Source organism: Polypterus senegalus, chromosome 10 (genome assembly GCF_016835505.1).
Source record: "Polypterus senegalus isolate Bchr_013 chromosome 10, ASM1683550v1, whole genome shotgun sequence".
NCBI classification, from domain to species: Eukaryota; Metazoa; Chordata; class Cladistia; order Polypteriformes; family Polypteridae; genus Polypterus; species Polypterus senegalus.
In genome coordinates this window covers 178,348,059-178,375,509 of record NC_053163.1, presented here as the reverse complement: position 1 = coordinate 178,375,509, position 27,451 = coordinate 178,348,059, and the positions used below count along the sequence as shown (strand labels likewise).

General features: G+C 41.6%; 1 protein-coding gene across 3 annotated transcripts in view; it reads right to left on the bottom strand.

Annotated features, from left to right (window-relative positions):
* Window positions 1-27,451, bottom strand: part of slco4a1 (solute carrier organic anion transporter family, member 4A1) — a 210,557-nt gene that overhangs the window by 125,628 nt on the left and 57,478 nt on the right. The window contains exon 2 of one of the 3 annotated variants that reach the window (XM_039767844.1): window positions 20,411-20,521. The gene's annotated coding sequence lies outside the window, so the exon portion shown is untranslated. Of the gene's footprint in view, window positions 1-1,286; window positions 1,391-20,166; window positions 20,384-20,410; window positions 20,522-27,451 lie in introns of those variants that run through there. The other 2 variants (XM_039767847.1, XM_039767848.1) reach the window with 2 other exon arrangements.

Below are 27,451 nucleotides of genomic sequence, written 5' to 3'. Positions count from 1 at the left end.
ATATCTCTTGCCTTACATATGCCCCCAGTTTTTGTCCTACGTCTTTCATTGGTTTTCTTGAGTGCCCTGCGCTTCCTCTTTAAATCACATTCCCCAGCTCTGTCATTTTGAGGCATCTTGCTTGGCTCCTATCTGCTTTTTGACCACCACCATTGGTAGATGGGCCCCCATTACCTGCTGTGAAAACATTATTCATATTCTTGCCAATACTTCCTGTCAACATTTCTTCTACGCCTTTCTTCGGTATCCTTGCGTGCCTCAACTTTTCTTTCCTCTGTAACTGAGCAACCAAAGCAAAACTGACCAATTAGATCAAAACCAAACTGACTAATCAGATTGCTCAAAAGGATTGGACACACACACACAGAGTAACATTTAATTATATAGTACACTAGCCATCCCCCATAGCTCCGCCCACGTAGTAGTGAAACAGTACAGCGAGCAGGGCTCTGCCAGGCTCCCCACTCCTTATGTCGCGCTTCCCCCTCTCCTCGGCTCGCAGCCTCTGCCTCAGATTAACGTGAATAAATCGCTCCTGCAAGCGAACTATGATTCTTAGCGTGATGAGAGATGTCGCAAAATCAACCAGAATCTTCAAGCAAATTCTAGAAAAAAGCCTGATCTAAATCGTTAGGTAGTTCTCTCGTTTGCTAGCTAAGCAAAGATAAGATACGCTTCGAGGCTAGCAAGTGAGTGAGGAGGGCCCCCTCCCCTCGGCCCGCTGTGTCTCTCTCAGATCTGTGCAAATAAATTGGTACCACAAGTGAACTCTGAGAGAAGTTTCAAAATCAACCGGAATGTCAAAATTATAGAAAAAAACCATCTAAATTCATTAAGTAGTTCTCTCGTGAAAAGCAGACAGACATACAGACAGACAGACATTGGATTTCATATATATATATACCAGCTCGTGGGGGCCACACAAGATACCGAAAAGCATTTTGAGTAGCAGAAATTAAGTTTTTGAAAAAATGGACTAGCCTGCCACATCTTCATTTCACTCTGATTTTAGGGTGTCTACACAATTGAGCTGTCTGTAGGCAGAAAACTTTTATTTCCATTAAAAGACTTGGCATCCTTTTGTTCCTAAGACATTGCCCTGTCGTTATTTGTATAGATATCCAACTTCATATTGAGATCTGATGTATCTAATGTGTTTCTTTAAAGTGTTCCTTTAATTTCTGTGAGCAGTGTATATATATATATATATATACAGATATTATACTAGCCACTGTAACTGTCAAAAACAGGTAAAATAAAAAATAAAAAATAATACTATCTCTTACCCTACATATACCTTCAGCGCCTTTCCTCTGTATTCACATGTGTCTAATCGTCTCTTCACCGGCACACCCTTTTTTGGAGCGCATTCCTGTAAAGCCTGCTTTTCAAGGCACCCTTCTCGCCTTCTGTTTGCTTTTATATTCTCTGTCTCTGAAGGTGATTCTCTCAGCATGCGCCTATACTCCTCCTTGTGTGTCTCATGCTCGCACTTCCTCTTTCATTGCATCACCAAAGCCAAACTGACCAATCAGATTGCTCTAAGGGATTTGACCCACAAACCTGAGTGTTTATTATATAGATTATGAAATTTATAAGTCTCTTCCTTATTTCCACACGGCCTTCCCAGTTTATCCTCTTTCTATTCTAAAGACAGCATGAGGTGAATGGAGGTCTGAAGACACAGCAGATTTAACAACAACAGGAACACTAATTTATATACAGTAGCACATTTTTTATACAATGTGTACGATGGCTCATTGCGTCTTTACTAATGCAAATAAATCTAATTAAAGCTTCTGGAGTGCCAGTCGGCAGAGCTACGCCTGGAGCACCAAGGCTTGGCCTGGTCAGATTTTTCAGCTAGTGATAGATAGCATGTCTGTGGCTGAGGGGAATGGAGGAAGGAGAAAGAGAGCTCTAAAGAAGGTTTGAGTGTAGAAGGACTAGAGAACGTCAGCATAAAGCAGGCCATATGCCACTTGACATGGCTGATATCAAGGCACAATTTTCGAGTTTTTTCTCCCAGCGCATGGTACCGTGTTTTTTGATCTGTTATGTCATTTACATGCAGATGTTGAACAGAAAGAACATGCAAGAAGCTGGGTAAATAAAAGAATGTTTTTTAATCCTGAGTGGATACATTAATGTATGGCTTCACATCTATCTATCTATCTATCTATCTATCTATCTATCTATCTATCTATCTATCTATCTATCTATCTATCTATCTATCTATCTATCTATCTATCTATCTATCTATCTATCTATCTATCTATCTATCATATAGTGTCCTATCTATCTATCATATAGTGTCCTATCTATCTATCTATCTATCTATCTATCTATCTATCTATCTATCTATCTATCTATCTATCTATCTATCATATAGTGTCCTATCTATCTATCTATCTATCTATCTATCTATCTATCTATCTATCTATCTGTGAAGGGGTGTGAATGCTTTCTGAAGGCACTGTGGCCATCAAATAGTATCTTTCTTATTGCAGCTCTATATGGTGCCTGCCAGCACTGATCTAGTCAATTCTTGTTATTTATATCATTCTTTTAGATAGCTTGCTGTCCTTGGAAAGAGAGCTTGCTTAGCCCACACTAGTTGGAGATTGCGTAACTGTGGTATAAATCTTTTAAATGAGGTTCCCCTTCAAATGATGGAATGCCAACTCATAATGCTGCTGGTTTAACAATGAAAACATCCTTAAGTTGACGCAATCTGTCAGCACTGTTACGGTACCTACAGTATCTATATATGTTATAGTGTCTTTCAAATCAATCTATCAGTCTGCCTTTCTGTCTGTCTGTCTTTCACATTTCTATTTTATAGTGTCTTTCACTTACAATATCTATATAATATATAGTGCCACTCACCTATCTATCTGTCTGACTGTCTGTCTATTGTCATACACGCACACTAGGGTGTTGCTTTATTTGACTTTATGAATGTAAATTCTACCACTCTGTGACTGGTTTGAAGGTTTCGTTGTCGCTAACACTGTCTTCTTTTTCATCTGTATTTCTGAGAGATGGCTTCATGAGGGTACTTAGCCTCCTCCCCTGTGTCCCAAGATAGCCCTGCCCCTTCCAGTAAGGGCATGATAAAAACAGGTGGTCCCCAAAAGATTGTGATTGTTTGGAATTCCATGCCAACTGAAACGAAGTTCCTGCTGACTAGGCTGAGTTGTTCTACTAGTTCTCCCTGGTGATAAATCAGTTTAAGCTCCCTACTAGAGCCGCTCGCTTTTGGTTTTGTTTCTTTTGTGCTAAGAATTCAATGGGGTAGCTCGAAATGGTGCTTTAAATATCTCTCAGGCATTACAGAATGTGTCCACACTATTTATCATAGCGTCTTCACATCCATCCTTAGTATTTTTATGCACGTGACAATAATGTATTACTACTAACACAACTACTCCTACAGGGACAATGGTTGTTTTTGGACAACATTTTCCCTAAAATCATTTTATAATATAATCATCGCTCTTGTGGTCCCTCTGAAGATTCCATACTCTGTGGTTTGTAAAGTAGGCCTCGTCCAGGCAGTTTGGTAGTGCTGCCAGTGTGCTTTCACTTGAGCCACCATGACTGACCTCAAAGCGTCCAGTATAAGGAAGTGAGACATCTGTAAGGCTCAGCAGTATGGCCGTCCATAGCATGAAGAGGTTCACCATTCCGGCGTCTTGGCGTCTCTAAATGCACAGGCTGTGCCTCTGCTGTTTCAGTATAAGATGGTGTTGACGTGTTTGCGGTGCCCCGGTGCACTCATGTGCTCTCACTGGCCCATCATGGAGTCACCTGATTTGACGCACACCTGGAGGTATCATTCACGCAAATGGCACACGTCTCTCAACATAACCGCAAACACAAAATAAAATACGTGTTGCTGCCATGCATTATAATGGCCTGTTTGCTTATTATGAAAAATTTTGTCCGAACTGAGCCTGAATAGTTAGCCTTAATACAAAAAAAAAAAAAGACTTCATTAATCATTCCCTGAAAAGTTCACTCAGGTTGAATGAGTCAATATTAGATGACATTATTCCAAATTAGATACAGCAAAAAGTGTTTATTTCTAAGATTGTTTTGCCAGGGCCTTATTCATAAAGTCTTAAGTGAAGCAAGTGGATTGCACGATGAGTCACATTGGAAAATTGTTCTTTCCGGGACATGAGGCCCTTCGACTTTAAAAAAGAAAGAGAGAGAAGCTAATTGCTTCAGGCTTTAAGTGCAGCTTATACACAATACATTAAAACCTAAAGTAATAAAGGAGTCAAAAAACGTTTTGGGCTTTTAGATCTATGACCAGGTCATTAATGGCGCCCATCGTAGGCTCGTTAGCATAGTAGTCCTCCGTAATAACCGACTTCCTTTTTATCTCAAGAATTTTCCGCTCAGTTTTATTAACAGTTGAGTCTCCTTTGGCAGCTTTTGATTGCTGATGGCATGAAAAATTCGATAAGCACGGGACCTGGTTGGGCTTTATAGTGCCGTTACTTCTAAAATGCAGATGTTGAGTTTCCTTTCGTGCAAGACACTTGGACTGCACACTTCATAACATATGTGAGAAATTCTGCCAGAGGTAGGATTCCAGTTTTATGGGCTCTGATATAGCATCCCAGCTGCTTACAGTACAAAGCAAGAACCAGCCATAGACGGGATACCACTGAGTGACACACGTACACCAAATCTGGGACACCAGATGTCCTAAATGGCATGAGTATCCAGTATCTTCCATTGATTTACCTTGATATGAAATAATCAAACTGTCTCACAACTACCAGAGGCAGCACAGTCCTCATTTTATACACTCACCGGCCACTTTATTAGGTACACCATGCTAGTACCGGGTTGGACCCCCTCTTGCCTTCAGAACTGCACTGGAAACATTCCTCAGAGGTTTTGGTCCATGTTGACATGATAGCATCACGCAGTTTCTGCAGATCTGCCGGCTGCACATCCACGATGCGAATATTTCGTTCTACCACATTCCAAAGGTGCTCTGTTGGATTGAGATCTGGTGACTGTGGAGGCTATTTGAGTCCAATGAACTCCTTGTCATGTTCAAGAAACCAGTTTGAGATGATTTGAACTTTGTGCTCTGGTTTGTTATCCTGCTGAAATGAGCCACAGGAAGATAAGGACACTGTGGTCATAAAGGGATGAACATGGTCAGCAACAATACTCATGTAGGCTGTGGCATTTAAACAATACTCAGTTGGTACTAAGGGACCCAAAGTGTGCCAATATGCCCCACACCATTACACACTACCATCACCACCAGCCTGGACTGTTGATACATGGCACGACTGATCCATGCTTTCATGTTGTTGACGCCAAATTCTGAACCTACCATCCAAATGTTGCAGTAGATATCAAGACTCATCATAACAGGCAACGTCTTTCTGATCTTCCATTGTCCAATTTTGGTGAGCCTGTGTGAGCTGTAGCCTCAGATGCCTGTTCTTAGCTGACAGGAGTGGCACTCAGTGTGGTCTCCTGCTGCTGTAGCCAATCTGCTGCAAGGTTTGACGTGCTGTGTGCTCAGAGATGCTCTTCTGCACACCTCGGTTGTAACGAGTGCTTATTTGAGATGCTGTTGCCTTTCTATTAGCTTGTATCAGTCTGGCCATTCTCCTCTGACCTCTGGCATCAGCAAGGCATTCTCATCCAGACGACTGCCACTCACTGGGTGTCTTCCCTTTCTCAGACCATTGTAAACCTTAGAGCTGGTTGTGGAGAAAAATCCCAGTAGATCACCAGTTTCTGAAATACTCAGACCAGCCCATCTGGCACCAACAACCATGGCACATTCAGAGTCACTTCAGTCCCCTTTCTTCCCCACTGTGATGCACAGTTTGAACTTCAGCAGGTCGTCTTGACAAAGTCTACACGCTGAAATGCATTGAGCTGATGCCTTGTGATTGGCTGATTAGATACTTATGTTAACAAGTAGTTGAACAGGTGTACCTAATAAAGTGGCCAGTGATTGTATATTATATTATATTATATTATATTATATTATATTATATTATATTGGCAGGTTGTCTTGATTAGATATTTGGCTGATTAGATATTTGCGTTAACAAGCAGTTGAACAGGTGTACCTAATAAAGTGGCCAGTGATTGTATATTATATTATATTATATTATATTATATTATATTATATTATATTATATTATATTATATTATATTATATTATATTATATTAGCCGGTCGTCTGGATTATATGTTTGGCTGATTAGATTTTTGCGTTAACAAGCAGTTAACCAGTGAGTGTATAATGGCTGCCCCTCTCTCTCACCCCTTTACCACCTAATAGCTGTTGTGTGGGAAACGTACTGGTGCAATAATGGCTGCCGTTGCATCATCTAGGTGAGTGCTACACATTGGAAGTGGCTGAAGTGGTTTCCATCTGTCTATGTAAACCTCTTTGAGTAGCAAGAAAACCGCTATATAAATGTAATTAATTAATTATAATGTTAGCCAACCTGCATCCTTAGGGAATCTGCAGCTTGATCCATCTGTTCGCTCATTATACCAGAATGCCATGGGGTACGACAGGACACGAGTTTCCTTAATTAGCTGCCAAACAATAATGAGATACAAAATGATCCAAAACATGACCAGCCAACTATACCCATCATACAATACCAGAAAATAAAGAAAGGTGAAGGTCTCAGGAATGCTGATCTGCTCAGGTCCACAAAACATTTTAATGGTGCTCTTAGAAAAGAGAGAATCAACAATTTCAGAAATGTCTGCCATTGCACAATGAGAGCAGCAACAAGCCATGGAATTAAAGAACAGTTTAATTAATAATGAGAATCAGCACCTAAATAAGCAACTGGTTGGAGTGAAATTGGCTGGAGTTTGAGGCCCTGACTTAGTTGGTCTTCTGTTGGCTCACTCACTTCACATTTCATTTCTGTTTGGGTGCCATTTAAGGAAAGAAATGAAGCAATTGAGAGGAACGATGAAGAAATTCAGGGAAGCAAATTACCGTATACACTCGCCCATGGATAAGTCAGGACTTGATTTGATTGTATAATTTCCGGTATTTTATAATGTCGGTCTTTAAGTTGAATGCAGAAAACTCACGCTATTGGTCCAAGAGATTATGATATGCTAAGACCCACCTGAGACAGTAACCACGGAGCACACAGCCTTTTTTTTTCTATGTATTGTGCCCACGTGACCACACGGTAATACCCGAACTATTCCAAAGTGACGGTTGCACTGATTTGTGTTTTATGTATCTCACATTCTCATACATCTTTATCGTAAGAGCATCCCTTATCTACGATGGAGCGTTCGATCAGAAGAAAATGTGAAGCTGGTTTTAAATTAATAGTCATTGAAGTGGCGAAAGAAATTGGTAACTGTGCTGCTACAACAAAATTTGATGTGTCTGAGAAACTGGTGCGAGATTGGAGGAGGCAAGAAGATGTAAAAAAAAAAAAATGAAGTGTTGTATTTTTCAACAGAGTTTGATTTTATAATCGATTTTTTGGGTTTCAAGGCTCGACTATTATGCAAGTATATACAGTAATTAAAAGAAGTTAACTAGCAACAAAAACAGGTCACTAATTAAGAAAAGGGTTAGAATGAAAACCTGCAGCCACTGCAGCCTTCAGGAATGGAGTTGGAAACCCCTGATGCTGATGGCAGTTGACACCATGGAGTTTATCCTGATGGAGAATCAAAGAAGAACAGAAGAGTAACAGTGGGCGAGACAGCAGACACATTAGGGAGTAACGTTTTGCCAGTTGAATCAATTAAATGCGAGCAACATCCGTGCGTGTTGGGTGCTCAGGCAACACTAAAGACATTCAAGGTCCAAGATCACGTGTCTAGTTTTCCATGATGGTGACCACATCATGAATCAACATTACAGTGACTTGCTTCGGTATTTGTGACAGTCTAGCGGGAAAAACGGAGTGAAGGCGGTGACATGTCAGCCATTGCCGTCTGTTTCCGGGCATTGCCTCACTCTCCACTGCAAAGTGCTGCAAAGATTACAAGTGTAGATGTAAATAGGCAGCTTATTCTGTGGACCTGATGTCAAGTGACTACCATCCCCTTCTGTGGGACTCGCTAGGCCAATGATGTAAAAACATCAAGTCCACCTCAGAAGAGGGGTTACATGAGCATGATATTTTATGTAGGTGATACAGAAAATGTCATGAACTTTATCACAAGTACATTACTATTCCTAGAGTTACTGGATTATGTCTCTTGATAGGTCAGGCCCGAAGCGTTTTGATCATCACCCATTTATGTTTTGTCACGCATGCATGTTTGTGGATCGCACGCCACGCTCATCCCGTGGTAGGTTGAGGGACGGTGCTCACCTTAACCTTTTCCTCTTTTATTCCCTCCGCCGAGATGACACCCATTTAAAGCAACTGACTCCGCCCCCTTGTTGTCCTGTCACCCATAATTAAGGAGGCGTTCAGTTTTGGAACAGACTGCATCACAGGTTGGAGCTCCTTCCATCCTGACCAGAAATCGACAATTTACGTAGCCAGACGACTGTCTTATTTTAATTATTCTTTTGATAATTGTATTGCCGTACATAGCTGCCCATTTATTGGACTGAATCAAATGAGGGAGACGGGGCTGGCGCCCCGACATTTATCTGTGGAGCTTGCAGCACTTCCCTCGACCACATGCTAATATTCTTAGAAATTTCCAAATTTTTAAGAGTTAAGTGCAATGCAAAAAATTTTGTGCCAATAAAATTTAGTCTCATCATTTTGTCAACATGTTTTGTTTTGTTCGCTGCTAAATGATTTCGGCTGTATATCTTATTTACAACTGTAACAAATTAACCACCAAGTGAATATAATGTAAACGTATACAAATCAAAATAAATCATCAAGCAATTAAAAGAAAACTTAAGAGAAGCTGAAGCCTTTTATAGTCTGAAAAGCTTGGGATGAGAAAAGCCTCTAATCAAAACACGGCCGGCTTTTAGTGAAGACATTAAACGCTGTGTGTTTATTCAATAGCAATTTGTCAAAACTGGACCCACATGTCTGCCGTAGCGGGAGGCTGCGGTGGCTTTGTTGCTTTTTGGACTTGTGAGTACGGCTGTACCTGAGAGGACTTCCTCTTGGTTGCTCCTTTATTTTTATTTAGGATTCCTAACTCCGAGCAAACAAACTTCACAACCGATGAAAAGCACCCAATTGTTTTAAGAATCAAAATAACAAATAAGAACGGCAATGCTATTGTTTAAAAAGTTTTTAGAAGGTATGAGAGCACCTCCAAGGCCTCTGTTTTCCAGGAATTATCAGGACATTTTCACAAGGTAGAACAAAGGTAGGCAAAGAGTCACACGGGAAGTCGAGGAAAAGACAGAACAAGACACAAAGAGGGATCATGATATACAGTATATACATATATGACTAGCTGTCTCCTGCGGCTCTACCCGTGTAGTAGTGAAACTGGGCAAGCTTTACTTAAAAAAATGTAATAATTTGTATTTAGAAGAATTTATTTTGATAGCTTTCATATCAGAAGGCTACTTGATATAAAATATTTTTGGTTTTGTTATCAGGGGCAAGAATGCATCTGTGATCTCTTTGCCAAAAATGTAAAAAGTTGGCAAGGTATTACTGGCCAAGCGGAAGCTAGGTACGCTCCAACGTCAGAACACTGCTACTGTATCTGATCGTGTTCAGCTCTGACGGGAGAGCGTCCCCCGCGTGGGGAGAAGAGCACATGGCCGTGCTATCTCTACCAATGAGCAGCTACCTTCTAAAACACACAGAGCTCTGATCTCTCTCTTAAAAATGTCAAACGTCACTCCTTCACAATCTCTAGATGATAATATGTGCTGAACAAACTGGTATTGTTACATAAGCGGAGACAAGGTGCGCTCCCACATGTGGCGAGAGGTAGACCGACTCGAATGGAGGCTGGTGCGTGAGTGAGGAGGGCCCCTGCCTGGCTCCCCACTCCTGAGATCCTGCCTTCCCCTCTCCTCGGCCCACAGTCTATCTCTCTTGGATTCACACAAATAAATCGGTGCCTCAACCGAACTATAATACTTAAAGTAACGAGAGAAGTCGCAAAATCAACCGGAATGTTCAAAGAAATTATAGGAAAAAAACCTGATCTAAATCCGTTAAGTAGTTCTCTCGTGAAAGTGGACAGACATACAGACAGATAGACTGGCGTTAGATTTTATATAGAGAGAAATATCATTATTATATAAACGTCTACGCGTGGAAGTGTGTGTGTGTCTGTCTGTCCACCCTGGAAGTGCGAGGCTACTGCATGAAGGTGAAAGAAAGCCAAAGTGAAACTGCCGAGGAAAGACAAACAAGAGAGAAACTCGCTTAGCCGTTAATAGACAAGGGGGGGCGAGCACATCCGCAAAACAAAACCGCCGACTCTGCATTTCAGTTTCAGAGTGGGGGGCACAACAGCAACACAAGACACTACTGCATGGCCACAAGTCACAGATTTGAGCACAGGGTTTATTAACAATGATACCTAACAAAAGGCTTCTCACACGGTGTAGAAACACAAGTATTCTTTTCTCTCTTCTCTTTCTCTCTCATTTCTTTCTCCACTTCTCCCAGATGAGATTTGTCCTTGTTCCACCCGACTCCAACCAGCCTGGGTGAGGCAGAGCAGTTCCTTTTATCTAAGACACAGGAGTACTTCTAGTGCTAGGGCATATCCCATTTGAATTTCTTGCAGGTCAAGAGGAAGTACCCAAAAGCAGGGATACCTGCAGTACCCCCTGGCAGCACCCATGGAAGCCAACAGGGCTGCTTCACATTACTACAGTACCCAGCATGCCTAGTAGGTGCCCATTAGAGTACTGCTACCATGTAGCAAATGGAGTCCTCCATGATCACTCCACTATGTTGTCCTCCTGGCCGGGTAAGGGTCTCTTATCTGCCCATACCCCAATGAAGATGCCAACAAACTCTTGAAATTGTTGGGTCCTCATGCCAACCAGGAAGTGTCCTGCCAAATACTTCTCCTGGCCTCCCAGCCAGGAGGAAGGATGAGACTAGAAATATGAGCAACAGGAATCCTGGGGCCTCATTTATAAAACTTTGCATGGATCTGAGTGTGAAAATACGTCCACACCAAAAAAAAACAAAAAAAAAACTGGAAAAATGCATAGCTCTCTATTATAAAAAAAAATCTTAGAAGGAGATGAGACGTGATTTTCTCAGAGAGACACTTATACGTCCCGCGAGACGAGTCCACACCCGGGGCTGAAAATAAAGGACAAAGAGTAGATGACAAAGTAGAACATCGTAAAGAATTCAAAAATGTTGGCGCGGTACACATGCACAGAAGGCTAGAGATAATATAAGTATGAAAATTTTAAAGTTTAGTAAAAAGGATAGGAAAGAGCGCATTAGCGCAAAAAAAAGACGTAAATCATTCCTTGGTGAAGTAACTGAAACCGAATATGTTGTTTGGATTTAAACTTTAAGTCGGAAACTTGTAGGTCATCTAATTTGTGTTGCCAGTGAGAATTAAAAATTCAAAAAACATTGACGTGGTATGAAGTCTCGTGAGACAGAGACTTTTAACATGAGATTCTTTCAAGTCACGCCCGACTTACAACTATTTTCAAACAAGACCACAGTCATCTAACCTCAGTCGTGTGAATGCTTTTGTCAGACACACTTCCTGCACTCTCGGCTCTTATCAATTGTGATAGACGGCTGCACAGTCGGGATGCCTGGGACGTGGAAGGACTGGGAGAGCGCCAATACCTCCCCCGGGACACGAGAGGGCGACTGCCCTGGGGTGCAGAAGAGCCACAAGATCGGAGCCGGGAGGCTCCACCCAGTTGGGGCACGTGGACATGTGACGATGTAGGTTCTGGCTCCACACTCCCATTGCTATTCTGGAGCCCTTCAATCCAACACCGTCGGTAATGTTACCGATGAGCTAGTCAGTGAAGGCAATAAACAATTGAGCAAGGGGATGGTAAAAAGTGAAACAGTGCTTTTATTAAAACAGTCAACAAAAACAGTGTTCAATAAATAAAGTGCTTTCATAATTCCATAAATAAATAAATAATCCATAAAAAGGAACGTGGAGGTAAAATCAATAAATAGAAAAAACAATCCTTAAAACCAGAGGTTAAAATGTTTCTTTGGAAGCAGTCTTTTAAAATCAACAACAACAAGCCCGGTGCTTCTTCTGTGCTAGCGTCTCACCTGCTTATCCCGCTTGGGCTTAGCAGCAGGCGAGACTCTCTCTGCAGCTGCCCTTTTCCCATTACATATTTAAACGAAACTGGAGACCTCCCGATCCCTGGCTTCGGTCTGGCACTCATCCCAGTCTCCGAGACTTGATTTCCACCAACGTTGGGGACTCCACCACCAAGCCTCCCGACTTCCGCTGCCTTTCCGGCCTTATGCGGCTCGTCGCCATCCTCTGGTCACTCCCACTACTTGATCGCTCAGCAGGAGCGACTTCTACTTCAACTCCTGGGTGTAGGCCTAACACCCAGGTTTCCATGCAGCTGCCCACGAGCGCTCATTCGCTGGCTCACCCACATGCTACGTGTCTCTCTCTCTCTCTCTCGCACTGTCCTGCTTCCTCGTTCGCTCCCAGTAACCTCCATCCTCTTTCCTTCTCTTTTCTTTCGTTCTTTTTCTTCCCCCTAACCAACTCGTGCTTCTTTTTTATAATGTGAGAGGCCATAGCAGCTGTAGCATATTAGCCATGGGAGCAATCACGGATGTGGACAGTTCCTCACCTGTGCACTCGGTGAGAAACCCCCACACCACAGATTGCCCCGCGGCTTGCTATGGCCCAACGCCCCCTCGCTAAGCCGCCGCAAGAGCAGTGATTTATTTAAAATGGACTTTGCTAAACGAGCTGTGGACCCACTATACCACAGGCCACTGCCAGGGCACGCCCAAACGTTTCAGGGAACATGGACTGCTAAGCCCAAAGGCAACTACACCCGGTGTGCTTCCAGGTACTCATGCAGCACTTTCGCCACTCCTGGAAGTGCTGCAGGAAGCTCGTCAGGAAGCACTGGATGAAAGGGGCCACCTCACTCCATTCCAGAAGCCGGAGTTGGGAGGTAGCAGGAAAAAGAAGATTGTAGCGGAGGACTGTGAGGGACTTGTGCATTGTACTGTGTTGGGAGGTGAAAACAGCAATAAATGTGTGTCTAGTGTCTTGGTGTCTGTTTGTGGTCGAGGCCGGCCTTCACACAGTTTAATCAGGACACTAATTTTATACGTTCTAGATGACACGTCAATGACTAAGAAGAAAGAGCATGGACAAACATTCGAAAAAAGTAGTTTTATTTATTAGAGAGAAAGAAACGATATTCACTCACAGGCAGTTATACGTTGCGTTGTCGCGATGTAAGTCCAAACACGGAATCAAAGTTCAATGCGATGTTGAAGAAAAGTTAATTCCAAATATTGTTTTTACTAAAGTTTTAAAGTAAAAGTGAAAATAATGCATATGTAACAAGTCCCATAAAAATAACAACCTCTTAAAATTGTGTATCCGGTTAACCAAACCTGAGGATGGGTGAGCGAAAGGAGCAGGGAGTGGAACCCCCTAGTAAAAAAAAAAAAAAAAATCGTATCACAATGACATTATAGATGTGCACACATGAGCACGCCTCATATGCAACCCTGAAAACATCCATATATCCATCCATCCATTAGATAGATAGATAGATAGATAGATAGATAGATAGATAGATAGATAGATAGATAGATAGATAGATAGATAGATAGATACTTTATTAATTATCCATCCATCCATTACCCAACCTGCTATATCCTAACTACAGGGTCACGGGGGTCTTCTGGAGCCAATCCCAGCCAACACAGGGCGCAAGGCAAGGCACACACACACCCACCAAGCACACACTAGCGACAATTTAGAATCGCCAATGCACCTAACCTACATGTCTTTGGACTGTGTGAGGAAACCCATGCAGACACGGGGAGAACATGCAAACTCCACACAGGGAGGACCCGGGACGCGAACACCAGGTCTCCTAACTGCGAGGCACATCCATATATGGAGCATGCTAATCAACCTCATACATATGCAATCACGATGTTGCAGAACTTTATTGGCTGACACCTCGAGACTCCGCCACCTGCATTCCAGATTATGTCCACAACTGAGAGCACAAGATCATGCGTAGCATTGTAGCACCCATCCTCTGCATTCTGGTGGGCAGGTGGTCTGGGAAAGGTGTTAAGTTGCCATTATCTGAGCGGGTAGTCGCTATTATCTGGCACGTGTAATGACGTGACTGCTATTACAATGAATTATATGAGCCGTGTGAAACACTGAGGGCTCAGCCAGTTTACCTTACCATCAAGGCAGCTGTCACGTACAACACCGTCATGTCTGCCAAAGCTACTTTTTCTCAAAATAAATGAATGACGGGTTGACCCAGGCCATTGAGACACGATATTTGCCAGTAACATCTCAGATGACTTGTACATTAATGTAATGTCACGGTGAAGAAAAGCAGCTTCATTCTCGCTGGGTGCCCTTATTGCAATATGAGTGCAGTAAAGTACTCCGATTACGTCGGGAGAACTGGACTGTGCTGCAAGTTGCCTTGTGATGTTGGCAGAAACATGTCACGTTTAATGTATGAGCACCTATACCATATGATGTAGCGCTATGCCGGTCGGTTAATGGCTTCTGGCGCAGCAGGCATGGTGGAGTGAAGCTTAGCAGAGTTATTCCTGACCTGTTGGCCAATGTAAACTGACAAAAGATGACAAAAAAGGTTCTTTAGTGGCCATTTTATAAGGGGTCTAAAATACAGTCTGTGCAACGTAGCCATCGTTTTTGAGATGTATTGTGTCTGTCACATCAACACATATTGTGATAACGGCTCAGTGATATGAATTGTCATTTCACTTTTTCTGCATTTCCCTACTTTGATCAAGGGTGTCGCCATTTCCCAGTTTCTTCCGGAATGCTGTATATGCAAAAGACAAGGGTTGCTGTAAATATTCGCATGTTCCCCCGTCAAGTTTTATCTTTTATAATTCCCAACATTTTCAGTTGCAAGTAGTGTTAAGCACATTTCGAGCCTCAGCTTGAGGGTACCCAAGCTTTCTTAAAGCAGACCTCAGACCCCCTGTCCTAGTGCAACTTTGGCACAGTAAATGCAGGCACCAAGAAAAGTCAGCAAGTGACTTTCAGCAGAAATGACGTTCTTCAGTGTGCTTCGCCTCAATTGGTGACATTTCAAAAAATATGAGCCCCCCTCATTATTTCCAAGATGGCAGTCATAAAGCAGGTCTAAGGCGCATGGCTCCACTACCTAACTCAGTCCCTGAACCAGTTCAAGGCCATTATGTATTTTATAAGAAAGCATAAAACATTTCATAGAACTTGTCTCTTTTACCCTGTTATGGTTGCCATGGCCACATTTTGGGAGTCAAACTGCATTTGTAGGGAACACAAGTAAACATCAATTATAAAATAATGCAAAAAGTGACATCACTGGAATAAAGCTGACTCATTGTCCAGAAGGCAATTCACAATAATCTGTGCAGCATGTGTGTTTGTTAACATTTTTTAAACGTTAAATTTACTTTATTACTTTCAACAATTTTATTTTTTAATAAGCTATACAAAATGCTGTTTTGGGGTCACACAGCTTCCTCCATAATTTATTGCTCTCATTGGCAGAACATCCACGCTCCATTATTAAAATCTTTACTGTAGATAATAAAATGCACATTAGTGCTCCTCACATGAAAGAAATGAATGATATCCAGACGTCTGCACTGTGCAGGAAAATGAGGAGGCAAATGCAAGACAAGGTTGGAAGGACATGGCAGGTCTCCTCACAGGTAATTAACGAATGGCTCTGTAAATTAAAATGTGTTTCAAAACAAATACACACATACAGTGCCTTCCATAATGTTTGGGACAAAGACCCATCTCTCCTTGACTGACCCACCCACTCTACAGTTTAAAAAGTTACACATCGAACAATTCAGACATCGTGATTAAAGTGCACACTGCTGACCTTCATTTAAGGGGATTTGAATACACTTCGGTCACATCATCACTAAGTTCCTCTGATTCTGGCAATCTTGTTGTGCCCCACACTAATCTACACTCCACGGGTGACAGCAGGGCCTTCAGCTGCATAGCGAGTGCCCAGACTCTGCAATGACCTACCGAAATTAATCAGGTCAGCTGACTCCATGAATTCTTTTAAAAGACAACTCAAAACTCATCTGTTCAGGAAGGCATTTAGCTCAACTTGACTTCATTACCCTTCTCTCAGTCTGCCTCTCTTTCAAGATCTTCATGTAACCTGTGTGTGTGTGCTGGACCATCAATTATGTTGTCTGTTAGGTTTTTCTCTGAATTTACTATCTTACTCTTCTTTATTTATTTTTCTGGTTTAGTAAAATGCTATATACTGTATACCCTCCAGTTCTTTCTTAAACTCTGTAAAGCACCCTGAGCATGGGAAAGGTGCTATATAAATTAAATGTATTATTATTATTATTATTATCATGGAGAAATTGCAACACTTTTTCTACATGGTCCCCCCATTTCAGGGCACCATAATATTTGGGACACAGCAATGACAGGTTAATTAAAGCCACCATACTTAGGACTTTTGATATCCCTCACTTGCAATGACTGATTGAACTCTGCGATTCACAGAAGTCAGCAGGTGCTGAGGGTCTTCTCTGGTGATGAAGCCTCTAATGTAATCTTCAAGTCCTTCTTGTTTCGGGGGGCTTGTCCCCTTATGTTTTCTCTTCAACATATGGAAGGCCTGCTTAGTTGAACAGAAATCAGGTGACTGGCTTGGCCATTCCAGAATTTTCCATTTTTACTTTCATGTATATGAAGTATAGGGAAAGCATTGTAATCGTCCAAAAATTCAATTTCGAGATTTTGATGAATCTCGACATTTTAGACCTCCCTGAGTCTGAAAACACCATTTTTGGAATTATGTCTGTCTGTGTGTGTAAACACGACAACTTGAGTCCGGTTTCACTTCGGTTAACCAAATTTTGCGTACAAGTAATAGAGGTAGGTTAGGTATGTAGTTAGGTTAGATTAGGTTAGGTTAGGTTAGGATAGATAGATAGATAGATAGATAGATAGATAGATAGATAGATTAGATAGATAGATAGATAGATGGATGGATGGATGGATGGATGGATGGATGGATGGATGGATGGATGGATGGATGGATAGATGATAGATAGATAGAGACACTTTATTAATCCCAAGGGGAAATTCACAATTAGGTGAAAAATGTAGATTTCTATTAACTTTTGAGCTATCCTTGCTAACCGGAAGTGGTACTTCACCTTTTATTCACACAGCTGCAAAGTCTGATTTATTCAACTTTACTTTTATAATAATTGTTCAATATATTATTAATTAGATTTGTTGTTGATGGTTCTTTAATGTACATAATCCATCCATTATCCAACCTGCTATATCCTAACTACAGGGTCACGGGGGTCTGTTGGGCTCAATCCCAGCCAACACAGGGTGCAAGGCAGGAAACAAAATATAATCACTGTCTTACGGCTTACTCCTCAAATATCCATCCCCATATCTGAGTGTACGAGAAAGTCGAGGGGAGACCACTCCTGATTTTTAGGGTTTGATTAATTCCTGTGTTGCCTCAGCAGTCTGTTTGGCTCATCATCTTGTTGTAAGATAAAGCGCCGTCCAGTGAATTTGGAGGCCTTTACTGGAACTTGAGCAGATCAAATGTTTCTTTACACCTCAGAATTCATTGTGATGTCAGCAGTCACATCATCAATGAAAAGAAGTGTGCCATACATGCCCACGCCATAACACCCCCAGCACTGTCATGTTTAACAGATGAGGTGGTCTGCTTTTGATCTCAGGCAGTTCCTTTTCGTCTCCACACTTTGTTGTTGTCATCACTCTGATGAGGTTCATCCTTGTCTCGTCTGTCCACAAGACCTGTTTCCAGAATTCTGCAGGGTCTTTAAGGTCCTTTTTCACAAACTGTAATCTGGCCATCCTGTTTGTGTGGTGTTCTTCTTACAGTGTGTCCTCTGTGTTTCTGTTCATGGAGTCTTCTGCTAATAGTCATCTCTGACACACACACACTTCGCCCCCCTGAAGACTGTTTCTGAGCTGTTGGACAGGTGTTTGGAGCTTCTTCTTTACCATAGTGAGGATTCTTCTGTCATCAGCAGTGGTGGTCTTCTTTGGCCAACCAATCCCTTTGTGATTACTGAGCCCACCAGTGTGTAACCCGAGGTATCTTGTGAAGCCATGACACCCACCTTAGGAATCCCAAACACCTGTGATGCCAGTTGCCCCAAGATTACTGTACCCAGAAATTCATTTGTATGAAAATGTGGTATATAAATAAATGTTGTTGTTAAAATGGGGGGCTGTGTAGAAAAAGTGTTGTCATTTCTACATGGTGTAACCGAAGTGTATGCAAATCCCATTAAATGAAGGTCTGCAGTGTGCACCTTAATCACAATGTCTGAATTGTGTCTGAACTGTAGAGCAGAGGCTTGTTCTGACTACCCTCAGTCATATACTTAATACTTCACAGATGGACCAGACATTTAGTTTGCTTCGCTCATTGTTGCTTATTGCCATGCACAGATTGAAAGACCCCCATAAAGAAGGACACAGATGCTTAAGATTCTAGGAAGGGATTTAAAATAGATAAAGGAAAATCTGTCGTTCTCCCAAACATTATGGAGGGCACTGCAGATGTTGTTACTCTCAACTGTTTTCATGTAGAAGATTCTTAAAAGAAAATGGCAAAACTCTCCTCCAGGGTAAGGGTAAAGGTAAAGGCAGGACCAGATTAAGATTCTGTGGTGCCCCTGGGCATCAGCACCTCCAGTGCCCTCATACACACATACGGAGACAAATCAAATGCAACTTACTACACACCTAAAACAATTAAATTGGACAGCACGAAGCTTTCCAATTCAGATGACGTGGTACCGTTGACATCATCGAGTGATGACCTCAGCTGTGCACTTGTGCGATCAGCGGCCGAGTGTGAAGTGGTTGTGATGATTGGTCCCTCCAAGTCTGAGGTCGTGGTTTTCAGCCAGAAGAGGGTGGAACGCCCTCACTAGTTATGGTTGGAGGTGCTACATCAAGTGGTAGAGTTTAAGTACCTCAGGGTCTCGTCCACCAGTGATGGAAGAAGTGAGGGAGAGACGGATTTGAGTAGCGTCAGCAAGTAAGAACGTTGTACCAATCAGTCATGGAGAAGACAGCTAAGCAGAAAGACAAAGCTCTTTACTTACTGGTCGATCTGCATTCCTCTCTTCCCCTATGGTGATGAGCTTTGGATAGTGACTAAAAGAACTAGATAGAACTGAAAGAAATGAGCCTCCTTCACAAGATGTCTGGGCTCAGCCTCAAAGACAAGGTGAGGAGCGGAGACATTCAGGAGGAGCTCCAGGTAGAGCCGCCACTCCTCTGCATCAAAAGGCGCCAGCTGAGGCGGTTCAGGCATCTGATTAGGATGTCTCCCTACAGGGGTGTTTCAGGCATCTCAATCTGGGACGAGACCTTGGGGCTGACTGAGAACACGCTGGAGAGATTATACAGTATCTCTCAGTCTGCCTGGGAACGTCTCGGTATCCCCTTGGAGGAGCTGGAAGAGGTGGTGGGGAAAAATGGATTCCTGGGCATCTTTGTTTAGACAGCTACCTACACGACTTGGACCAGATAAGCATAGAAAATCGATGGATGGATTCAGTAATAGGCCTATTCAGATTAGAGAAGTAGGGAACCAGTCCTGGATGTGGTGCCAGGGACTTCTATGCACCCAGTTAATTATTATTTGGCAACTAGGGGAGAAATAGGAGTGCCAAGAGGAAAAAGAATGAAGACATGGCAAGAACTATACAGGCCTGAGGACCAGTGAGGAATAAGCTGTGCTTCCCAATGAGGAGTATGACCTCTTAATGCTGACAGGGTGGGCTCAGGCAAAGAAAAAATGATGAAATAGAAAATATTTACCAATCTGTAAGAGGACAGTTATCACTTACTATCAAAAAATATGAATTAAAGTTCCTGTAAGTACATTTTATTTGAAAAAGCAACAATTCCATGACAGTTCTTCATACATCACAAAGACTTGCATCTTACCTGCTCGGAGCTGATGCACATATTTGTTTGTTTTTTTCCACTGATCTCTCTGGCAGCACACCAAGGTGCCCATAGGGCATCAAAATGAAAATGAATGAAGAATATTGGATCATTTAATAGTAACTCCCAGAAAAAAAATGAACAAGAAGACCACATGGAACACATGATGTGAAGGGTTAATGTACAGATCCATCAGGAAAATGTTGAGTTAACCCCAGCATTGAAAAAGTCAGAAAGCCTTTACCTTCCCTCGAAGCAACAGAGTAGCTGACAATATTCCTCTGGCTGCTCTGCCCTCATTTCCTCATTCCACTTTGCTTATCTGGTTGCCAAGGGGCTTCTCTTGAATTGGCACCTGTAAACAGAGACAACATTTTCACTGCTGCAGTAGCTGTTGAGAGGGAGCAGTGAAAGGCACAAACTACGCTACAGCTTCATCCGTTGGGCATCGGATGATGCTCATTTGCTCCACTGGAAAGGACTCGATTTGTGTTACTGTCAGAGAGAGCCGCAGGGCAAAGGGGTCAGCGTGAGGCGTGCAGCCAATTACACAAAACACAATAGCCCTCCTGCTGGGATTTGTAAAGACAAATGGCAGCGCCCCCGGGGCTCTAGACATCTAAGTGGGCCAGACGTCTGCTGTGAAAATGTCCCCAAGTGAAAGTCCTGGACTGAAACCACAGCAAGTCAAGCTGAATGAGGCGGGAGACCCTTCTGTACATCCACTCTCATCAGTATAGTAATATTAATAAAAAACAAATCTAAATTAGCCTAGGCCGTCCTAATTCAGAGTGTTCATAAGAAATGCAATGATTCACTTCATGATATTTAAAATCTAAATAGCCTCAACTGAAACAGAAATGTGTAATTTTTTCATAACTTTGATAAGGGGCCATAGAGGGCTAGATACGGTATCTAGTAAAGGACCAAAAATAACGTCATACTCGTAATCACTAACTTGTTTGAAATTTATCATTTTTGGCCTTCTGCTAGTGGCTCTTAAACGGGTAGGACCCCCAGTGTCAAAAATATTATAATATTTATGATCAGAGAACTCAAAGTAGCATAAAATGACACTTCAGACACTACAGACCACTGTAGTTAAACCCCTGCTGAAGAAAAATAATCTGGATTCCTCTGCTTTTGATAATTTTAGACCCATTTCTAACCTGCCTTTCTTAAGTAAAATTCTAGAGAAGGCTGTCATTATGCAGCTTAAAGATCACCTCAATAAACCTGCTATTCTTGATAAGTTTCAGTTGGGTTTCGGAATAAATCACAGTACAGAAACTGCACTTGTTATAGTATTAAATGACTTGCGGGTAAATGCAGACGGAGGCCGTTTATCTGTTCTCATCCTCCTAGGCCTGAGTGCCACATTCGATACCATTGATCACAACATTCTTAGAAATCGCCTTAGTCAATGGGTGGGCCTCTCTGCCAGTGTCTTAAATTGGTTTGAATCCTACCTGGCAGGTAGAAAAATTCTTTGTTAGTTGTGGTAATTATACCTCAAAGACACATGATATAATATATGATGTTCCACAAGGCTCTATCCTGGGTCCGCTGCTCTTTTCGATCTACATGCTTCCATTAGGACAGATTATCTCAAGGCATAATGTAAGGTACCACAGCTATGCTGATGACACACAACTGTATTTATCAATAGCGCCTGATGACCTCGACTCTCTTGATTCACTGACGCAATATCTTACTTGTGTTTCCAAATGGATGAGTAGCAATTTTCTGAAACTAAATAAAGAGAAAACAGAAATTTTAGTGACTGGCAATAATGGATATAATGAGGTTATTAGAAATAAACTTGATGCATTAAGGTTAAAAGTTAAGACAGAGGTGAAGAATTTAGGGGTAACTATTGACTCTGACCGGAATTCTAAATCACATATTAATCAGATTACTAGGACAGCATTTTTTCACTTAAGAAATAGAGCAAAAGTTAGACCTCTTATATCATTGAAAGATGCTGAGAAATTAGTTGACGCTTTTGTTTTCAGTCAGCTAGATTACTGTAATGCTCTCCTCTTAGGACCACCCAAAAAAGACATCAATTGATTGCAACGAGTGCAGAATGCAGCTGCCAGAATCTTAACTAGGAAAAGAAAATCTGAGCACATCACCCCAGTTTTGATGTCACTACACTGGTTACCTGTGTCACTCAGAATTGACTTTAAAATACTGCTTATGGTTTACAAAGCCTTAAATATCAGAATGTCTTACACCTTACACTCCAAATCGTAACCTTAGATCCTCAAATGAGTGTCTACTTAGAATTCCAAGACCTAAACTTAAAAGAAGCGGTGAGGCGGGCAGCCTTCTGCTGTTATGCACCTAAAATCTGGAATACTTGACCAATAGGAATTCGCCAGGCTAATACAGTGGAGCACTTTAAAACACTGCTGAAAACACGTTACTTTAACATGGCTTTCTCATAGCTTCAGCTTAGTTTAATCCTGATGCTCTGTATATTCAATTAATTATCATTATTATTCCTGGTAGCTCCATAATCCGTACTAACCCATACTTTCTCTTTTGTTCTTTTTTCAGTTTTCTGTGTTGGTAATCTGCACCACCACCACCTAATCAAAGCACCGTGATGTCCTTACAATGATGGATTAAAGGCCAGAAGTCCATGTGACCGTCATCATCAAATTCTTCCATATGAACCCTGAATACCATGAGGACTAATTGAGGACATTTATGTTAGGTAGAATGCCTAGAGGGCACTGGGTGGTCTCGTGGCCTGGGACCCCTGCCGATTTAATTTTTTTCTCCAGCCATCTGAAGTTTTTTTTTTGTTTTTTCTGTCCTCCTTGGCCATCGGACCTTACTTTTATTCTCTGTTAATTAGTGTTCCCTTATTCTAATTTTTATTAATTTTGTCTTTTTTCTCTTTCTTCATCATGTAAAGCACTTTGAGCTACATCATTTGTATGAAAATGTGCTGTATAAATAAATGTTGTTGTTGATGTGCCATTATTATCGATACCCATGTTTTTAAAGTTTTGTGAAAAAGGAGTAACGTTGACCCCTTGTATCCTATTAGGGGTCTTCAATAGCCCTTCTCATCATTTTTGCTGAAGACACCTTGTCAGTTTATTCTTTATCATAAGCGTGTAGTTACCTGCACAAAATATGGTCAAAAATGGCCTAAAAAGTTGAAATATTCATGGTCTAGAAGGCCAAAAATAGGGGGAACCTTCACGAGACATCAAGACAAGTCAAACGATATGCCATATGTGTGGGGAGTGTTCTTGTATTGGAGGGTCAGGAGGCCTCGGACAAAAACAACTGAAGGGATTTCAAAGTGTTTGTAAGAAATTTTTATGAACACAATCGTCTTTGTATATAGAGCCTTTCTCAAATCCAAGGAGGCCTTACACAATATTAAAGACTAAGAAACTGATGAGAAAACAGAACAAATAGAGATTTAAAATCTAAGGTTATGGTTTGAACACGCACCAGAATGACTAATAAGGAAGAGAATAAATAAAAAAAAGAAGAAATCATATGACTTGGCACTGACACGTTTCTGCTAAACGATTCGTTGGCTGTAAACACGCAACGTCACACAGTCAAACGAAATCGATCCGACTCGTCAACTGTCTAAATGAAATTGAGGCACGTCACTGTGTGCCCCCATCCGAGCTTTGCAAAGAGTTCCTCAGATGAAATTTGTCCTTTCTGTCGCTTGCAAAAGAACGCAATTTCATGTTCCCTTCTAGTTATCAGATGAATGATATTCACCTCACAGGACTCTGATTGGTAATCAAATCTCATATGAGAGGGTACTCAAAAATAACCTGCTGCACAATCTCGACTTAATTGCGAATTTCGCAGCTAGGTGTAGCACATTTAGGCCAGGGTTATACTTCACGCGATGCGATGCATGCTACAACGAACGCTCCAGCTACGCAAGCGTTGTACTGTTTATACCTGCGTCAATACTTTACGTAAATCTGGAGGAATCCACCAGGTGGCAGTGCGAGATATTATCATGGTGAGATCAGGTTCGGCTTCACTGTGTTGTGAATTGCCTGGAACACCCATTAAATTCTGATGACACCTCACCTCACGCACACTCTTGTTGAAACAGTTTTTTTCAATTCTGGTCGAAAAACATCACAATTGTGCTGTTGTACAAGGACAGCTCGTCGAATCTTCACGTAGATTTTTCCGTTTCTGCTCAATAAATGAAGTTCGTGATTGACACTCAATATGTTGACCTGCACACACGTAACTCGGACAGGTGAGTCACCCAGCTAATGTAGAAACCTGGTTTCTAAAAAAATCTGTATTCTGACATGCGAGTTCTCCTTTGGACGCTAATAAAATTCATTATAAAGAGTGTGGTCACCCGAGGGACTGACAGGTTCAAACAGGAATAAATTTTAGGGCGACAACCTGGTTTGTTCCCGTTTACTTAACGAAATAAACAAAATACACTCAATCGCGTTAAAAAGTAAAATACAGTGGCCACCAGAATAATGTGGTTAGTACAATAATAATAATAATAATAATAATAATAGTTACAATTAGTAATGGCTGTGACTGCATGTGTGAAGCTAACATGTGTGCTGGTAGACAGATTCCAATGGACAGGCCCAGTCTACAGAATCCTAGTTAAGTTAAGGTTAGGGTTAGGGTTACATTGCAGAGAAATCTACATTTGTTAAGCAGGTTTCTCTGAAACCATTAACACGGTTTCTCTAACCAGATTAAGGGTTTATTTACATGACATTTTAGACATAAGGAGCATGTTTCTTCTGGTTTGCTTGAAAGTTTGCTGTGTGAAATGTAACCAAACTAACTAACTAATCATCTCCTGATTAAGTAAAGTAAATGAACTAGGACTGTGAAAACACCTCAAGAGCAGATCCATAGGGGATGGGAAACTCAAAGCTTCCACCTCTAATCAGAACGCTGTCCTAAGTGGAGCCACTGCAGTCACCATTTATGTTAGTAATCCTTTGATTCATTTCCACAGGTGCTTACCGATCAGGGTCTTTCCATTGTTAGTAGCTTTGAAGTGAAAGTAAAAATGCCCTGGGCAGAATTCTCCAGAAGTTCCCTCAGAAATGCTTCTCCACACCTTTCAATTGTATGTATTTATGAATATAAACTACAAGTTTGAACTGACTCCCGTCCTTCAGGCATTTTCATAAGAAGGTTATTTTGTCAGGGACCCTGTGGTGCTTTGTGAATATATTGTATGCAAATCTTGCTGATCAACAGCGTCAACTGTCATATGGATACCCAACTGCTCAACAAACCAATGTTGTTAACAAACATATTCAGTTTACTTGCGCACCTTACTGTATTGTGAAGGATGGCCCACGTGGATGAACAATCCCGGCTGGGACCGAACATTGACCCTTATCCAGCCGGTCGACCATAATAATGGAAAGACAGGGAAAGACTGGTCATTCAGGGCAACCTCTTCTCCAATACACCAAGAGGCAGCCCCACCTGGGTAATGGCACTGCTACAAGTGCCCACAGAGCATCATGGGAGCTACTGTGCTTTGGGTCAGTCCCTGTTGGGAAGTTCTGAGGGGGATATGTGAGCCCTATCTTTTAGTGCTCCAGGCATACTTGGAAGCACTCCTGAGCCACAGCTTCGGGACACCTGAAGTGCTTCTGGGGTATACGTAAAAGGAGCGGCCTGACAATCAGGGAGCCAGAGTCGGGAGGAGGAGGAGAAGTTGCAGAGTGCTTGGTACATTAAACTGTACCTGTGGTTGTATTGTGAGAAACACTTGTTGAGGGAAGAGTTTTCCACTGACTGTGTCCAAGCCTGTTTGGGTTAGGTGTCTGGGGAACTGCAGTGCTCCATGGCGGCCACAGTATATAATGCTGTAATCATGATTTTGAACATTTTTTGGACTTTGAGTACATTTGACATTTTTTTGTTATTTCATCAATCTTCTCATGACACCATTTTGTGTTCTATTTGATGGATGCTTTGCTGCCAATTTGCAGCTATTCCTGAATGACCATAACTATATTCTCTATAATACGTATGCCCGATGCCAGTCACACGTAACACAGAAGTCAACTTGTGTCATCGTGCCCCACTAACAAAAGAAACTGATGCACAGCTCCTGGTATCAGCGTTTTCGATCTCTCTCTCTCTTTAGAAAAGACCCCTACAATATTCTTTGGTGGTGTTAGTGGAAGGACTGGTGTCCTGGTAACTTTTCTGGTGTTTACTTTTTTTCCTTTGATAACGATTACATTTTTGGCTCTCATTTTGTTTTGCATGCAGTCACAGTCTTGACCTTTTCTTTCTTTCATTCTGTTTTAGGATATGTTGAAAAAAAAAACTCAGGGAGAGGCCTATTGCCCCGCAGTGACTGGAGCTTAACCATGGGATGCTGCGGTCTTGTCCTCGAGGCTTATGTTCTGTTAACAAGTCTCCTTGTTCGGGTCATATTCTTGTGTTTTATGTTGTTCTTCAGATAAACTTACTAATTTTAACAATGGCAGCGATGCATAGTACTAACAAGAGTCTTTTGCGAAATACTCCTAAACACAAATGCATTGTGGTCACCTTTATGGCACATTCAATTATGTGTTTATTCATTGTGCTACCCATCTAAAATGGGTTGAAATCTAAATAGTCAAAGCAGATCTCATTAACATTTGCATTGCACCATGCATTCCATATGTCTCTGTTATATGTCATTTGCTATGGGATTCGTAAAAGCAGTGTTAACGTTTGGGATGTGCCACCTGTTGGAATGACACATGCAATGCATATGTCTCTTTTATATGCCATTCTGTATGGGATTCGTAAAAGCAGTGTTAAAATTTGTGATGCGCCATCTGTTGGAGTAACAAATGCAATGCATATCTCTGTTATATGCCATTTGGTATTAGATTTGTAAAAGTAGTGTTAATGTTTCTGACAACATCTGTTGGAATGACACATGCAATGTGTCTGTCTCTGTTATATGATATTTGTTATGGGATTCATAAAAGCAATGTTAAAGTTTGTGATGTGTCATCTGTTGGAATGACAAATGCAATGTATTTCATTACTAAAAATGTTTGCGTTGCATCATCTTTTGAAATGAAAAGAGACATAGCAACCAGACGGACACACAGATACTTATTTTTTCATTAAGGTGGATGCTAAAGGGTAGCGAAAGTGTATAGTGACAACATCTGTTGGAGTAACACATGCAATGCATATCTCTGTTATATGCCATTTGGTATTGGATTTGTAAAAGTAGTGTTAATGTTTCTGACAACATCTGTTGGAA